Below are 18,474 nucleotides of genomic sequence, written 5' to 3' on the forward strand. Positions count from 1 at the left end.
GGGGCTCATACCAGAGTCTGTGTGTTGTTGCAAGCTGAGCTGCTCCCTTCTCTGCTAATTGGATCATGGATTGTAAAAAGTGCCAGGCTTATCCTTAGGCGATGTAAAGCACTGAGGCTCAAAGAAGAAAAAGGAAGCATCTGTAGTGAGAGAAAACTGGCAGGCAGACAGGCACAGACATCACTTTTCTCGAATGCTGAGCGGCAGAAGGTGTCATACCTAAGGGATTTAGGTCCTGGGTATCAGCACTTCTTATTATGGTTGTTTGGGATCCTCTATCAAAAGGATTAGAAAGGACAAGAGAGCCCACAGACCTTCAGATAAAGCAAGATCAAACCAGCAGGGAGGGTTAACAGAATTGTATCCCTCCTTCCCACCATCCTTTTCCGAGCATTCGCCTGTTCCAGAAAGGTTCTGCTGAAACACCTGAGGATGTCTGAATATGACTCAAAGCACTCATTATGTTAGTCATGCCAGCCTGCTGGTCCACTTGGGTAACATTTCTGATTGTTTCACACAGTAGATTATTTGTCCAATTTAGGTTGTGATTTCCTGAGAAAGAGAATTTTCACTCTACATCAGCAGCAAGATGAGTGACAACTTCATTGATGGCAGCCTTGCCTCTCCGAGTTTGTTCAGTTTACTCAGGGCAAGGTCTCCCACCTTAGGTTTTCTTCTGCCTCCCTCCGCTGACTTAACACAGCAATGGACAAGCCGTTGGTCGAAATGATAGGGCACAATGAGTCATTTTCTGAGTATTTATTCCTCTTAGCGCTATCATCAATGAAAACAAAAGAAACAAAGCCCTTTTCCCTGAAGTAGCAAGTACAGTGAGATGGGCTGACTCGAAGGTTCGTGATGTCCCCTTCCTTCCTGAACCACACCTGAGACTTCATGAAAAGTGTGTTCACAGCAAGGAAGCTTGATATATATTCATGTTCTGAAAGCAGGAGTCATATTTTAAAATATAGATATTTGGGGGCTCCTAAGACATAAACTGAGCAAGAGGTCTCTGCTTCTATCTTAAATGCAGCATCTCTAGGTCTCCAGCTCCTCTTATATAGAGAAACTGGTTAGGTGGTATTTACATCCTTAAAAAGAAAAGAAACAAGGCACTGGCTGGTGTGTGCCTTTTACTTTCACCCTGACCTGCACTCCATTGCCGTTTACATTTTTTCTGTGTTGACCAGAATCTGATGAATAGCATTTCGGCATGCTCTCTTTATAGGTGATGGCAGGGATTGATGGTGATTATAAGAGCGATGGTTTATAATTCTCTGAAGATGCTCTGCAAGTTTTTCTTGATTCAGCAGAGATTTCTTCTGGTTAGATTCTTGGGAACAACTGAAGTTCAGGGTCTACTGAATGCTATGTGTGTTGAATGGACCTCTCAGAAAAGCTGAAACATTTTCCAAATTTTAAAGCATCTATCAGGCTTTTTCCACATAACATGCTTTGTTTTGAATTCACGTTTCCTTGAAGGTGAGCCAAGGGTATTTATAGATAAATTCAATACTCTCTGCTGCTCTGCTTCTGGGTCATTCTTGATAGCTAAAGACTCTGAAGACACATTGCGGAAAATAACATGTGAGCATAGAAATAACATGGGTTTTAAAGATCCAAATACCTGGGTTCATATTTTTGTGTTTTTTTAAAAAAAAAATTTAATGTTTTTATTTATTTTTGAGACAGAGAGAGACAGAGCATGAGCAGGGTAGGGGCAGAGAGAGGGGGAGACACAGAATCTAAAGCAGGCTCCAGGCTCTGAGCTGTCAGCAAAGAGCCCGATGCGGGGCTCCAACTCATGGAGTGTGGGATCATGACCTGAGCTGAAGTCAGACGTTCAACCGACTGAGCCACCCAGGCGCCCCTTTTTGTGTTTTCTTAATAGGTAAATGGGTACAAGAACACCTATATTGCACAATGATTGTGAGCGTTGTATAAGCTAACATGTAGACATTATATGACATTCAAGGAGCGGTAACTTTATTATTCGTCTTAATGCCATCATTTAAAAATCTCCAACATGGCTACTATAGCAAACCAGATGGAGACTAAGGTTATTTTCTATAACACTAAATGCTATTAAGTCCTACCTTGAAAAAAAGGAAGAAAGTTCAAATAATAAAAAAAGAATAATGGGGGTGCTTGGGTGGCTCAGTCAGTTAAAGGTCTGATTTGGGCTCAGGTCATGATCTCATGGTTGGTGGGTTCGGGCCCTGCATCAGCTCCATATGCTGAAGGTGTGGAACCTGCTTGGGTTTCTCTCTCTCCCCCTCTTCCCCTCCCTCACTCATGCTTTCTTTACATAAATAAATAAATAAATAAATAAATAAATAAACTTAAAAAAAATAATGACATATGGATTATCAGAAAAAAAACACTATTTGATGAATAGGATAAGAACATTTTTAAGAGAAGGGAGGAATTGCTGCTTCTCAGCTAGGCCATCTCTGGAGAGAGAAATCTCTAGTTTCAGTATCCTTTCAAGTTTTCCTCATCTCCATTTCTTTATTTGTCACATGGAGCTGACAATACCTGACCAGATACCTCATAAAGGTGTTATGAGGTCAAAACAAGATCTATAGATGCGAAAGTTGGGTTTTTTTGTTTTTGTTTTCTTTATCAGTTAAAAGCAACATGCACAAAAAAAAAAAAAAAAAGCAACATGCATGTAGAAGTTATTCTTTCAAGAATATCTCCCTCACTGGCATTAGAGAGTGTTCCCCACAAGTAAATTTCTGTAAAAGGCTTCCCCATCATGAGAATTTGTTGTGACTACTTTCAGAGAAGTGACTCCAAAATGCTTCAGCACTTCCTTTCCTTTACATGCCCTACAGTAACATATTCTTTATGAGTCATGAACAAGATTATCAGTATGAATCTTTCTCCTTTTCTATAAGTGATGTTATCAGAAACCATTGAAGGTTTCCCCTTACACTTAATGACCTCAGATTGCTGAATTTTTGTAATCTTTCTGCCCGTTTTTGTATTCTTTCTATCATTTTCCCCATCTTTTTGATAACAGGGCACACAAAGAAAGTGACGATTTTTACTTTTCATTTTATTTATGATTTCTAATTATCCAATCATTTATGATTTAGCCAGATGGACAAAAGATTCTTTTTAATGCTTATTTACTTTTGACAGAGAGGGGAGACAGGGTGTGCAAGCAGGGGAAGAGCAGAGAAAGAGAGGGATGGAGAATCCAAAGAAAGCTCCATGCTATCAGCACAAAGCCTGACGTGGGGCTCAAATCCACAAACCATGAGATCTTGACCTGAGCCAAAGTTGGACTTACAATGGACCGGGCTATTCAGGTGTCCCAAAAGTTGTTTTTTGTTTTGTTTTGTTTTTTAATTAATAAAGTAGTAGATATCATAGGCCATCCCTAGGATTTCTGAGCTACTAACTTCTTGCGTGTCTGTATCCTTAATGTCATAATAGGTTACGCTTACTAAACACACACTCTACACACACACTGTATTGTATGTTACATGTACAGACTCAATCTCACTTACTCCTCACAACTCAGTGAGTTAGGCACAATTAATATCCCACATGATATAAGAGGAAACGGAAGTTTTTAAATGTTTACCTATTATGCTCAAGGTCAAATGAAATGCTTGAGAATTCCAACTAAGTTTATCTGACACCATAGCCCGTGCTATTCATCATATATTTTTGTTCAGAAATGTCCATTTTTACAAAGAGGTATCGGCATGAGGTGAAGCCAGTGAAAACACACAGAAAATGCCAGTTGTTGCAAAGGAGGGGAAAAGACGAGAAAGCGTTGCACACCAAGGGAGCACCCAAAAGGAATAACCACATTCTAAAGACTAGACTCATCAGGAGAAAAGTGAAGGGTCAGTCTCAGAGAGGAGGGTAAAATAGGTAAAGATTATTCCATAAGCCCCAGAGTTGACCTCTCTGAGGCAGCTCAATAAAGAGTAGCCTTCTTTCCTACTCCAATCTAAACAAGTTAAGACAGGGGCGCCTGAGTCGCTCAGTGGGTTAACCGTCAGACTTCGGCTCAGATCATGATCTCGCGGTTTGTGAGGCCAAACCCCTTGTGGGGCTCTGTGCTGACAGGTCAGAGCCTGGAGCCTGCTTCGGATTCTTTGTCTTCCCCTCTCTCTGCCCCTCCCATGCTCATGCTCTGTCTCTCTCTGTCTCTCACTAATAAATAAAAATTTTAAAAATTAAAAAAAAAAACAAGTTAAGACAAAAGACAAGCACATGAAGAATCAAAATATTACCTTTCTTGCTGATAAAAATATTTGTTTCCCAAACATTTTTTTTTTGCCTCCAGGCACATAAAGAACATGATAATGTTTTTATGAGAATGGATAAACAGATAAGGCTTCTTATGCCTAGTAATGAATGGTGCTGTGCACTGGTGACCATAAAATCTCACTCAGTCATCCTAACTTCTGAGAGGATCGATATTTTGAGATCTCTGAGGCTTTTCATAGAACATCAGTTGGGAAACTCCATCATAACGTCCAAGTGAGAGGATATGCTTTAAGGACAGAGCCAAAGGGGCCTAGTAAATAAGCCCTGGATATGAAGAGAATTACTATTCCCATTCAAAGAGCACTAGACTCAGAGCTGAGCATGACTCTATAGAAGGACAGCTGAATTTCTGCTTCCTTTGGGCAGCTGATCCCCAAAAGGAAAAGGAGAGGAGCTGAGCCGAGCATGCCTAAATTATTCTTTCCAGATTCATCGATCAATTTAAGCCATTTCTCTCCCCTCATCAGAGCAAGTAAAGGGGTGTCTAGAGGCCAACGTTTAGACTGATTGGATTCCCCCTACAGGAAGGGAGCGTCAACAGTGAAGAAAAAACTTTCTCCTCTGATGTTTCAGAGCCATAGGAACAGCTATGGATAACCACAGAGAGCCTCCACATTGGTTAGAATTTTTCCGATTGGCAAAGAAGGGGTACTAAGGACTCATATCTGGGTAGATTCAGGTTTGGAATTGTAAATATTGAATAGGAAAAGAAATGCTCTGAGAAAATCTTGAATGTGTGTGTATAAATATATAGATATGTGTGTCTGAGTGTATTATATCACACACATATCTATTTGATATGACACATATCTGTATAGATGATACACACAGATATATACACATATATCTACATGACATATGATATACACCCATATCTATATGTAAGAGAAAGAGAGGGAGAGAGAGGAGGGCTGGATGAGAGAGGGCGAGTGAGAGTATGGGGAACAAGTGGGACTAGGTCAACCGTTTTTGCTTTGACAGTGTTTTAGTTTTGTTAATTAAATGCAGCGAAGGCTTATCTTGCCACTATTGCATGAATACATGTAAATAATCACTTAATAAGAATAATTTGTGATAATTATAATTTGAACAGTGATCACTTTTAAGTGAAAATCTTTATCACATGCTTGTTTCTGTATAATGATGATGTAAGCAAAATGCCTACACATGCTAATTTAGTAGTCTTTTGGAATGAGGAAAAACAAAATTGCTTCCTGAAAGGGCTTAAATTGTACATTTCACGCTCAAAAGCCACAAAGTGACTGGGAACAGCGGGCTGTTCATGTTTTCAAGGTAAACGGCATTGTCATGAAAAAGTGAGTCACTACTGGAGACATCAGCCATTCATCCCTTGTATAAAATTATGCCCAGATCCCAAAACTTCATATTCACATTCAGGTTCTTATTTTGCCAATTAGAATAAGCACCTTATCTAATCATCCCCACCAGACCTGCTAGGGACCAAGCTTTTACTTAAAGATGTATTGGTGTTTCTGAGAGAAGCAAGTATTTTATTGTCTTTTGACTTCATAGGGTCCTTCCCGTCTACTTAGTGATAAGCACATCTTGTCACTGCCCACAATGAATGGCGAATCAGTGACTCTCTTTTTATTTATTATTGCATCCAATCATGAGTACAGCCATGTAGAAGACCCAGAGATTCCAGAAATCCGTAAGTCCTCTTGCTGTTGACATAGGTGGTCTCTTATTACTTTTTTTTTTTTACATTGAATTTATTTTTGAGAGAGAGAGAGAGAGAGAGAGAGAGAGACAGAACACAAGTGGGGGAGAGGCAGACAGAGAGCGAGACACAGAATCTGAAGCAGGCTCCAGGCTCTGAGCCGTCAGCACAGAGCCTGACGTGGGGCTCAAACTCACAAACCTTGAGATCATGACTTGCGCCAAAGTCGGACGCTTAACCATCTGAGCCACCCAGGGGCCCCAGGTGGTCTCTTATTACTTTTTTTAAAAAAATTTAAATATTTATTTTGGGGGAGAGCATGAGTGGGGATGGGCAGAGAGAGGGGACAGAGGATCTGAAGTGGGCTCTGCGCTAACAGCAGTGAGCCCAATGTGGGGCTCGAACACACAGACCATGAGATCGTGACCTGAGCTGAAGTTGGACGCTCAACAGACTGAGCCACCAAGGTGCCCCAGTCTGTTAGTACTTTATAAACATAGCACTCAAACTCTGGGCTGATGAGTGTGGCAAGACTTTCTCTAAAAGAAAGATATCTATTTCTATAGATCAGTATACATAGTGGACTTGAGAAAATATAGAATTATAATGAACTTGCCTGAGCCTTGAAAAATCACTGTCTGAAAGCATTAATTAAAAAAAAATGGAATCTAATGCTTTGTTAGATACCTGGATGTTTTCCTTTGGAAAATTCATTCTTATGTTGCTTCTCAAGGGTGGGTATGTGGGAATCAGAGAAGAGACAAATCAAGAATCAAAATGACACCATCTTCAAGGCATTCCCTACAAAGTCTTCATTTGAAAACTACTCATAACAGCTTTACTCTTCCTATTGGCATGTGGGACGTCCACGCAGATCTTATGCAATTACACGAAACAGAATACAAATCTAGTTCAGTGCTATGTTGTTCCAGGAAAATCTTCTGGGAAGCTCAGGAACTCAAGACATCATCTGATTATTGTAGAGCCAAGTCTACCATGGATCATTAAAGGTTTTCATAGTGCTTTTCAGCCATGTAGATAAAGAAAGATTTAGAAAAGGATGGAGGGATGCTGCCATTTCCCTTGCAAGTTTAAATATTTCCTTGTTTTTACTCCCATTTATGACTCAAAGCTTAGTTCCCCCTTTTTAACAGCAATGCTAAGAAGCTTCTGAGAAAAGGGAACAGTAGAAAATGAAAAAATGGACTATTGGGACTTCACGGAAATAAAAAGATTCTACACAGCAAAGGAAACAACAAAACTGAAAGACAGCTTTCAGAATGGGAGAAGATATTTGAAAATGACATATTAGGTAAAGGGTTAGTATCCAAAATCTATAAAGAACTTATCAAAGTCAACACCCAAAAAACAAATAACCCAGTTAAAAAATGGGCAGAAGACATGAATAGATGTTTTTCCAAAGAAGACTTCCAGATGGCTAACAGACATATGAAAAGATGTTTAACATCACTCATCATCAGGGAAATACAAATCAAAACTACATTGAGATACTATCTTCCTCCTGTCAGAATGGCTAAAATTAACAACACAGGAAACAACAGGTATTGGTGAGGATATGGAGAAAGGGGAACCCTCATACGCTGTTGGTGTAGCCACTCTGGAAGACAGTACAGAGATTCCCCAAAAAGTTAAAAATAAAACTACCCTGTGACCCAGCAATTGCTCTACTAGGCATTTACCCAAAGGATACAGAAATAGGGAGTCAAAAGGGTACATGCACCCCAATGTTTATAGCAGCACTATCAACAATTGCAAAGTATGGAAAGAGCCCAAACGTCTATCAACTGATGAATGAATAAAGAAGATGTGGTGTATATATACAACGGAATATTACTCAGCAATCAAAAAGAATGGAATCTTGCCATATGCAACGACACGGATGGAGCTACAGTGTATTATGCTAAGCGAAATAAGTCAGTCAGAGAATGATAAATACCATATGATTTCACTCATGTGGAATTTAAGTAACACAACAGATGAAGTCTTAACTATAGAGAACAAACTGAGGGCTGCTGGAGGGAAGAGGATGGGGGGTGGGCTGAATAGGTGATGGGATTAAGGAGTCCACTTGTTGTGACGAGCAGGGGTGTTGTATGTAAGTGATGAATCACTAATTCTACTCTTGAAACTAATATTACACTATATGTTAACTAACTAGAATTTAAACAAAAACTTGACACATTAAAAAAAAGAAAAAGGAGGGGCACCTGGGTGGCTCAGTCGGTTAGGCGGCCGACTTCGGCTCAGGTCATGATCTCATGGTCCGTGAGTTCGAGCCCCGTGTCGGGCTCTGTGCTGACAGCTCAGAGCCTGGAGCCTGCTTCTGTTTCTGTGTCTCCCTCTCTCTCTGCCCCTCCCCCATTCACACTCTGTCTCTCTCTGCCTTTCAAAAAATGAATAAATGTTAAAAAAAATTAAGAAAAAAAAGAGAAAAAGGAGAAAAGTAGAAATAACTGAAATAGAAATCTATTAAGTGAGAGAAGATTATTGAGAACTAAAACCTTCACTTTAAACAAATGAGCATCTTGGTGACACAAGCCAGAATTTTGTCAACAGTTTCTACTCTCCCTCTTTATGCCCCAAATCTTGGAGAAAACAGTCTTCAATTTCTATTCCCTAGTAGCTAGAATGCCCATTGAGGCCTCATCATTACCTTCAGGAAAGAACCTACTTAAAGGTCAATGGCGCAATTCTCCTCAACTGTGTCTACTGAAATGAGTTGAGAGATACATAGCAAACAGTTAACTGTTTGTTGTTACTATAAAACACTGGAGTTCACAGAAATTTTTCTTTAAAAAAGAATGGAGGCGGGCATGGGTGGCTCAGTCAGTTAAGCATTTCGACTCTTGATCTCAGCTCAGGTCTTGATCTCAGGGTTTTGAGTTAAAGCCCTGAGTTGGGTTCCATGCTGTTCATGGAGCCCACTAGATGATAGATGATAGATAGATAGATAGATAGATAGATGATAGATAGTTGATAGATAGATTAGATAGATGATAGATAGATTAGATAGATGATAGATAGATAGATAGATAGATAAGATAGATGATAGATAAATGGAAATTGGCTTCACTTTAAAACCATATTGATTTCACACCCCCTCATTGGTATTTCTTTGCTGGAAAAGAAAGTTTAAGTTTGTACTCTGCATAGTGCTCTAGAAATTGTATATGCTCCGATCCATTTTACATATGTGAACTACATATGTAGTTGTGATTGTAAATAACTGTAGGAGGTACTTTACTTCCTTGTGAGTCAATAAGTTCACAACAATTATAACATCTACTGATGTTTAAAACTAGATCTTGTTGGGGGGGGAATGATGTAAGTCACTGGGTGAGCTGATCCCTTGAGCTTGAAGGAGCTGGGTATTGTCACGTACATCCTAGGAAGGCTAGTCTGGAGCAGAAAGGTACCAAGGTTCTGGGGGTAAACAGAGAAATCCTTGGGTGACAGCATGGACTAGGAATGTTCCATGAAACAAATGATCATGTAAGCTGCAGGTTATAAGGGCTTCTGGGTACATTGGTTTGAGACCTGCTAAAAGAAACTAAGTTAAATGAATGTTTTTAATACTACGATGATCAGAATCCTTAGCAAACAAATGTGTATTGTGTATCTCCAAATATGCGTATAATATACGGTATTTTCTCAAACCTACCTGGACTTAAACCCTTTTTCAAAAAATATATTTATCAAAACTAGTGTTCTGCAGAAAATAATTTAGGACGTGTTATAAAAAGATGGTGGGGAAGTGGGGAATCTAAGGGAATAACAATAATAACTACTATTTGTATGGTGCCACACGGTTTATAAAGTGCTTCCTCATTATTATCTCTTTTCATCCTCAGGCCAAACCATTTTATAGGGAAAAATAGCTCAAGGATCTTAAGTGCCTTTCCAAAATATATACAGTGATAAAAATGAAGAGTTTCATCTTGGCTCTAGGTGTTCTGATTTTAGCTCAAATATCCTTTTCACTGTACTATGCTTTCATGAAGACATCATATCTTTTGTTTCTATTTTTACCAGGAGATGATCCTAAATCATATTTCTCAGTGGTGGGATAGCTGGGACTTTCTGTACCCAACACAAGTTCCATGAATTATATGTCCCCAGACTCCATCTCTTCCCTTCCCCATAAACCTTCCCTTTTTATTCTTCCATCTTTGCCAGATGTCCCAGAATCTTAGCAGAAATAAATTATGTACTCAGAGGGGGTAATGAAAGAACTTTAATACAGAAAATTTCTACAAATATCGGAAGAGGAATATGGGAAACCAAAAAGAGAAAGTTAGTCTCCCAAGGCCAGCAATGCTAGGAGCTCTCTCCACAATGCCTGAAAAGCCAAGGAAATGGATAGTTCCTGACGACTGGGGAGAGTGGCTGCTTAGAGAGGGCTTCCCAGCACAAGAAAGCAGCCACATTGGGGTGAGACAGAATGAAAAGAAAAGAAAAAAAGAAAAGAAAAGAAAAGAAAAGAAAAGAAAAAAAACAATACCCTGATTTCATTCTCTTCCCACTATTTCATCCCCCGATAGCCCCTGAAATTAGCCAAAATCAACAAGAAGCCCAAGGGAAAGAAACCCTATTGATGAAATTGATAGAAGTCCACCTCCCAGGTCACAGAGCAGGGCCATGATGAAGGATATAACCTGAATCTGAAGGAATAAATGGAAGACAGCCAGCACACCAGCTAGTCAAGGTTGTCGAATTCTTAACAGCAGGAAAAGCGTGGGTCTTCGAGATTTAACTGCCACCCCTAAGTTACATGGGGGAGAAAATCCTTAGGAAAAAATCTGGGAACCATATTGTTCACTGATTCTAGGGATGATAGTTCTCTGTGGTGAGTATCTTAGTTAAAAAACCTCATACTCATAATGAAGGGCAACTCAGAATTGGCTTGCCATTTAACTACCAGTAGAAGTAGCAGCCATCAAGGATTAGGTCATGTTTACCTGGTTTCTGTTGCCCACTAGATGCATTTATTCCTACTACAAAAGTGCCACTTGCGATTCACGTGAGCCTCAGGCTTCTCCTTTCTCTGAAGGTCTAGTTATACCTTAGGTGAGAGAGATGTACAGGATCCTAGCATCAATGCAGAGTGACTCCATTTGGTGCCATTTTCTCCAGATTCTATATGTAAGGTCAGGAAGTGACTAAATAATTTTAGGTTTCTGCATTTTTTATCCCAGCAAAGAGGATTTGATAACCAGGTTCCTGTCACTGCTCTGTGCCCAAATACAGAAGAGAGAAAGAGAAATGATCATCCAATTATGTGATCAAATACTACCTCTTACATATTTGATTTTTTTTTTTGCCAGTCTTACAGAGCTCATATTTTTTGAGCCTCAGAATTAACTAAAGAAAAATCCCTACACGAATATCAAAGGGTTATTAGCAGCCTATGGATATCTATACAATTTGTTTAATTAATCAAAGACTGCTATCTTTCAGACTGTTTGCCATCCCCAAGATCTGTATATCTATCCTCAACAGTTTTGCAAGAAATTCACTCTTTAGCCTTCCCTGGAGATTTCCAGATGTTTAACAACAAGAACCAATAACTTTTGAAATGATCAGTTATTTTCTTCCAGTCAGGTGACCCCACAAATATCTTTAAGAGAATTGCTTGCCTCAAGGAACGTTTCTGTCCATAGTCTAATGCAGACTAAATTCTTGTTTAGGGCCTTGCTAGAGTGTGGTCCTATTTTACTAGTTTTACTCAATATGGGCCCCAGCTTAGGACAGTCTCTACATCAGGGATAAGCTGAGCCTTCACCAACACTTTATACAGAATAGGATCCTTATCTGTTGTCCCCAACAAATGAGTCAAAGATTACCAAGTCTTTACAGGAGAGGTCTCTTGCTTTTGTTATCCTTTCAAAAAGAGTGCAATGTCTGAAGTACCCCAATGAGGGCCTCTGAATCCCAAAAAAGTTGTCCAGTGCTGACACTCTTCACTATTCTGAAGGCAAACAATGAAACCCTCTTCAGGCCACAGCCAGGGATATTCAGGTTACCGATTTTATAACCTTGGTTGCCTGGTTTCCCATGGCAACCACCAGTTCTTCCAAGGTTACTGTGGATAACAAGCAGCAAAGTAGGGGGTTGTTAGAAGCAGGCATGCTGAAAAGTGACAGGTGTCAGAAAGAGAAGAGACAGAAGGTACACTAACTGGAAATGCCCAGCAGCCTACGGACAGTAAGTGTTGGCCACATAGCCCTTAGTACCACAATCATCCCTGAGGGCATCACTATATTTGAGCCATACCAATGGCCCTGAATCATCAGGAAAAGATTAACTTATGTCAAGAATATTCTGTCAAGTAAGGAAAATAAGTTTTCAATACATCTTAGAAATATTTCCATCAAAAATGATTATATATGCACATATACATGATATGTTTAAATTATTAAGCCTTAGTTACCTAAAAATTCATATACAGAAACATTTAGTAATTGACAGTGCTGAATATAAAAGCCTTTGATCTGTGTAAGGTTATTTCTTCTCGGGGATCAAGGGTTGGATGCAGAGAGTTCCCTTGATTGCTTATTGGCCTGGCTCATATTAATTCTTCTTATTCTAACACGGAGTGTGAGTGTGCCTGTGTCTTCTCAAATCATGTGAACTGGTAGGAGGAGTGGACCAAAAAGAAGGTATATAAATTTCCGAAACAGTGGAGATTTCAGAATGTAAGCAATGGAAAGAGTAGTGACAAAACAACTGATCAAATGATAATTGCTTCCTCTGTTTTTCCATTCTTTCTGCTTCCCTCCTGGCTCCTTCTGCTCGTTTGAATGCCTGCTTTCCTTTCCCAAATCACTATCATTTCCAGAGATAATTGTGCTGCTTAAAAAGAATCTCACCCTTCTCCTTATCAGTCTATGTGTGGCTAAGGGGACTGGTGTTTCTCTCCACCACCCCTCTTGCCTTCCTTTCCTAATGTATTTGACTGAAAATTAGAGAGGACAGGGCAGAAGCTGAGGTAACCGTCCTCACAAATTAGGCTCCTTAAACTTCCAACTCGGCAGTAGCTTGAGTAAACAAGAGTGGGGTGCACAGTGTGTTGGGGGGCTAAGTCCAGTGGCAGATCCATGCCTCCATCACAGGGCACCGGCTGCATCGCTTTAAGTGTGATTTTTTTTTAAGTTTATTTATTTCGAGAGAGAGAGAGAGAAAGAGAGAGAGAGAGAGAGAAAGCATGAGTGGGGGAGGGGCGGAGAGAGGAAGAAAGAGAGGATCCAAAGCAGGTTCCATGCTGCCAGAGCAGAGCCCGACATGGGGCTTGAGCCCACGAACCAGGAAATCACGATCTGAGCCAAAATCAAGAGTCAGATGCTCAACTGACTGAGCCACCCAGGCACCCTGAAGTACGCTTTTAATTGTTAACTCTGGAGCTTAATTACTTTAAGAAATTCAGGAAGTAAATCGAAACATGGAAAATTGGTAAAAAATAACAGTAGCTCCTTAAAATAAAGAATAATGACCCGTGTTTCCAAACAACATTATATCAGAGATACTAGTCAATGCAAAATAAAGAGAAGCATAGAAGGATCAGGATGGAAGAAAGAGGGCTATTATTATTTTTTTTCAAATGATGTGACAATCTAAAAAGAAAACCAAAAATAATTTACAGGTAAATTTATTAAACTTAATAAAAAGTTCATTAGTGTTGGCTAAAATAAGATCAATGGCCAAAAGTCAAGTTAGAACATGTGACTTATAGATGGGAGAAGGAGCCCATTTCTAAAGGGAACATAAAATAGAAATGTCCTAAGAAAATTGATTTTCAAAGTATGTAAAAGACTTTGTGGAAATTATAACAGTGTATAACTGAAAGGCATTAAAGAAGGCCTAAATAAATGAAGAGAACTATATTGCTCACAATAGAAGACTTAGGTTACTTTTCCTTAAAATACAATTCTACTTTTAAAAAATCTCAACAGAAGTATTTTCATGGAGTTGGACAAGCTTATTATAAAATTAATATACATGCAAAGAGCCAAGAATTGCTAAGACATCTCTAAAAACACAAGAGCCAGGCAAACGACTTTTCCCAACAGGTATCGAGGATTAGTTGAAAACTACTGAAATTAAGGGGTGCTTGGGTGGTTCAGTCGGTTAAGTGTCTGACTGGGGCTCAGGTCATGATCTCGCCATTCGTGAGTTTGAGCCCTGTATTGGGCTCTATGCTGGCAGCTCAGAGCCTGGAGCCTGCTTGGGATTCTGTACATGTCTCTCTCTGCTCCTCACCCACTCACATTCTGTCTCGCTCTGTCTCTCAGAAATAAATAAATGTTGAAAAAAACCCTACTGATATTATAATAGTATAGGATTAATAGAAGCTAAAGCAAATGGACCACCAAAACAGAATGCATAATCTGGAAGAGCTATGCATGAAAAGAAATCTGATATATAAGAGTTGATATTGCAGATGGCAAAATGATGGTCTTTAGTGTTTGTGAATTGTGTGTGTGTGTGTGTGTGTGTGTGTGTGTGTGTACACATATATATGTATACATATATAATGTTTATTTATTTATTGAGAGAATGTGTGCAAGCATGAGAGCAGGGGAGTGGCAGAGAGAGAGGGAGAGAGAATCCCAAGCAGGCTCCACACTCAGCACAGAGCCTGATGCAAGGCTCCATCTCACAACCGTGCAATGATGACCTGAGCTGAAATCAAGAGCCAGATGCCTAGCTGACTGAGTCACCCAGATGCCCCAGTTTTTTAAATGTTTATTCATTTTGAGAAGGGGGAGGGGCAGAGAGAGCGAGAGAATTCTAAGCAGGCTCCAAGCTGTCAGTGCAGAGCCCCACATGGGACTTGATCTCACGAACCATGAGATCATGACCTGAGCCAAGATCACGAGACTGACGCTTAACCAACTGAGCCACCCAGGCACCCTGTGAATTGTATATTTTTAAGGAGAAAAACATACTTCCTTCCCTCATATCAAATAGAAAAATTACTTCCAGGTGGATTAAAAATTTAGATGTAAAAATAAAAGACATGTAATGAGGGAGAAGCACATACATGCTTTAAAAGGAATGATTTGTTTATTAAACTGTGCTGCGAGTACAGAAATATATATTTTCATGTCTTTCCTTAAATAGTATGTGTGTATATATGTGTACCTCATATATATATGTGCATGAATATATACACAAACATATCTGTAATTTTTACATGATGTAATTCATAATAAAAGTAAAAGATTATATAGGTTGAACTATTAACGTTTATATATTTAAATTTCCTGATTATTTTCTATACCGAAGATTCTCTTGTAGAAATAATACTTCTATATTGTTTACTTCACAACTCTATTTTCCTAGAAAATGTTACATATGAGTGTTACAGAGTTTCAACATTTCTACAGCTTGCATAAGTGAAGCTGAAGGTTAGAAGCATACTTTCTGAGTTCATTCATTCATTCATTCATTCATATTGAAACAGCTTGCTAAGCTTACATTAAGTGACAGGAAAGTGGATGAGCCCTGTTCACTTGAGTCTTTTTTTTTCTGATTTGTTTTTCACATTTATTTATTTGTGAGAGACAGAGCGGGAGCAGGGGAGGGGCAGAGAGAGAGGGAGACACAGAGCCTGCAGCAGGCTCCAGGCTCTGAGCTATTAGCACCTGACGCGGGGCTCGAACCCACGAACGGAGAGATCATGACCTGGGCTGAAGTGGGATGCTAAGTTCTATTTTTCTAGGGATACATCCATTTAACTGTCCAAATTTATTGGCATAATGTTGTTCACAACATCATCTTACTATCCTGTGAAGGTCATGGTGTGATAGTTCATTTCTTCTTAGCACTAAATAAGTTTCCATTGTATGGATATATACCAGTATTGATTTATCCATTCACCCACTGAAAGACAAGTTTTGGCGATTATGAATAAAGCCATTATAGACATCTCTGGGCGGGTTTTCATGTGGACATACGTTTTCAACTCCTTTGGATAAATACCAAGAAGTATGATTGTTCATTCTTACAAATCGCCTGACCTAGGCTCCTTTACCCTCCAGCTTCTGGCTGGATTTAGCCATTGGAAGGTTGGGTGGTGGAAGGTGAGAATACTGATCACCTTTTTGTTCCCTCGCTGACTTGTCAAGGTTTTGGTAGCAAGCGTTTTCCTGCAGGCCTGCAATACTTCTGAGATGAGTTTTTGTAGCTCCAGCTCTCGCCACGTTTTGACACCCCTGGGCCCACCTTTGCCATTTCAGGATGAAGGGCGCTAACAGCTTTCCATTCTTCCTCTTCCTGGGCTCCTTGCCATCCCTCCCTGATCCTCTTATGCCTCCTCTCTTCAGTTAAACCTTGTGAGTGTGCCCCCTACCTACCACTCGTAGGAAGTACTAGAAGGAAGAACAGGAAGATGTGTGTCTGATGCCTCTGAAGCACTTCTGATTATCTCGGCCTCACCTGTTTCTCATATCCTCAACACTTCTTATGACACAGAAAGTGTCACAGGCGACAGATTCCACGTGGGCCCATGTGGTTCTATCTTCTGAAGTCTCCAGACGTGTGCCTGGGTCTCTTGCCACCTCCGGGAATCAGTGAAATTCCACAAGGCACGCCTAAGGCCTGGCTTTCTGCCAAGGGGGTGCCGTGGCATAATCTAGAAACGCAGAGGACCAACTCCTCTCTGAAGTAAACACTGCCCAAAGAGGGAGAGAGAGGAGAGAGAGGGGGAGAAGACAGGGCAGAAGCGCCTATCTTCTTTTACTCTTTGATGCATGATTTCTACATCCAGCCAGTATAAAGATGTTGGCTGTGGCTCAGCAGATGCTGTTGTGCCACTGTCGTGAAGCAGCGAAGGACTGGCCAGCACAGGAATGTGTCCCCTGTGTCTACTTCCCATCCTTACATGCTTCACTTTCTTTTATTCTAACAGTTATGGCCTTGGCCTGGCACCTCCCAAATACAGCATTACCACTCGGGTTAGACTTGGTTTTCAAAGACCCAGGTAATACATTGAATAATAACAGGGAGACATCTTTAGATACCATGGCTCAGGTAGATATCCTTGAGGAACTTGTGTGTAAACTAAAGTCTTGGGACGCCTGGGTGGCTCAGTTGGTTGAGCGTCTGACTTCAGCTCAGGTCATGATCTCATGGTTCGTGAGTTCGAGTCCTGCATCAGGCTCTGGGTTGACAGCTCAGGGCCTGGAGCCTGTGTCTCCCTATCTCTTTGCCCCTCCCCCGCTTGAGCTCATCTCCCTGTCTCTCAAAAATAAAAAAATAAAATAAAACGTAAACTGAAGTCTGAAGGATGGGAAGCAAGCCATATAAAGAGTATTTTTGTCACAGAGAAGAGCACTGACCATGGATTCAAAGCATAGGTTCAGGAAAGAGGAATTGTCACGAGATCAATGTGAATGAAGCATGGTGAGGAAGAGGGAGAGAGGTGTGAGATTGAAGAAGCTGGCAAAGGTGTTGAGGCCAGAGAAAAGATTTGAGATTTAGTCTAAGTGCATTAGGTAAAATAAAAAGTCATTAGACAAGTTGAAGAAGAAAAGAGCCATAAAATGATTTGTATTATATAATTTTTTTGTAATTATGTTAATGTTTACTTATTTTCAAGAGAGAGAGAGAGAGAGAGAGAGAGAGAGAGCATGAGCAGGGGAGGGGCAGAGAGAGAGGGAGACACAGAATCCAAAGCAGGCTCCAGGCCCTGAGCTGTCAGCACAGAGCCCAACATGGGGCTCGAACTCACGAACGGTGAGATCATGACCTGAGCCAAAATCGGGACACTTAACCAACTGAGCCACCCAAGTGCCCCAAACTGATTGGTTTTTTTTAAAACCTCATTCTGGCTACTATGTAGAAATCGCCGATAATGGCACATGTGCTGAACTGAAATTGGTTGGAAGTACAAAAGTTGTGGTGAACTTGAACTGCATGGTGGAGATAATGGACAGAGTGGAGAGATACAAAATACATACTGGAGGAAAAAAGATTGCCAGATTATTATTGGATATGGAGGCTGAGAGAAATAGTGACACCGGGGCTTTTGAATTAGTACATCTATCGATGATGATGGGCTACTTACTGAAAGAGGGGCATTTTGGGGAAGTCCAGTTGGGGGGAAGTAAAGGGCTCCATAGACTGACATGTTGAATTGGAGGTGCTGCTGCTATGGCAAGATAGAGATATCAAGCTGAAGTTAGAAGCACAGTGTTGCAGAGCAATATCATTGGTAGGCGGCCTCATAAAGCTGGCATTTACGATTACGGGAAAAAATAGATCACCTAGGAAGAAATGATGGAAAAGGAATGAAGGCCCAAGCCAGGTCTTGAATAGGAGGAGACCGTAATAAAAGAGACTACAAAATCGCTGTCAGGAAGGCAGCGAGAAGGTGAGCTGTCACCATGATTGAGAGGAGAATATTTCAAACAGGGAATGGTCAACAGAGTTGGGTGCTGTTGCACTGCTGAGTCAGATGAGGACACAGAGTCGGC

The sequence above is a fragment of the Panthera onca genome, chromosome D1, assembly GCF_046562875.1.
Source record: "Panthera onca isolate mPanOnc1 chromosome D1, mPanOnc1 haplotype 2, whole genome shotgun sequence".
Taxonomy (NCBI): Eukaryota; Metazoa; Chordata; class Mammalia; order Carnivora; family Felidae; genus Panthera; species Panthera onca.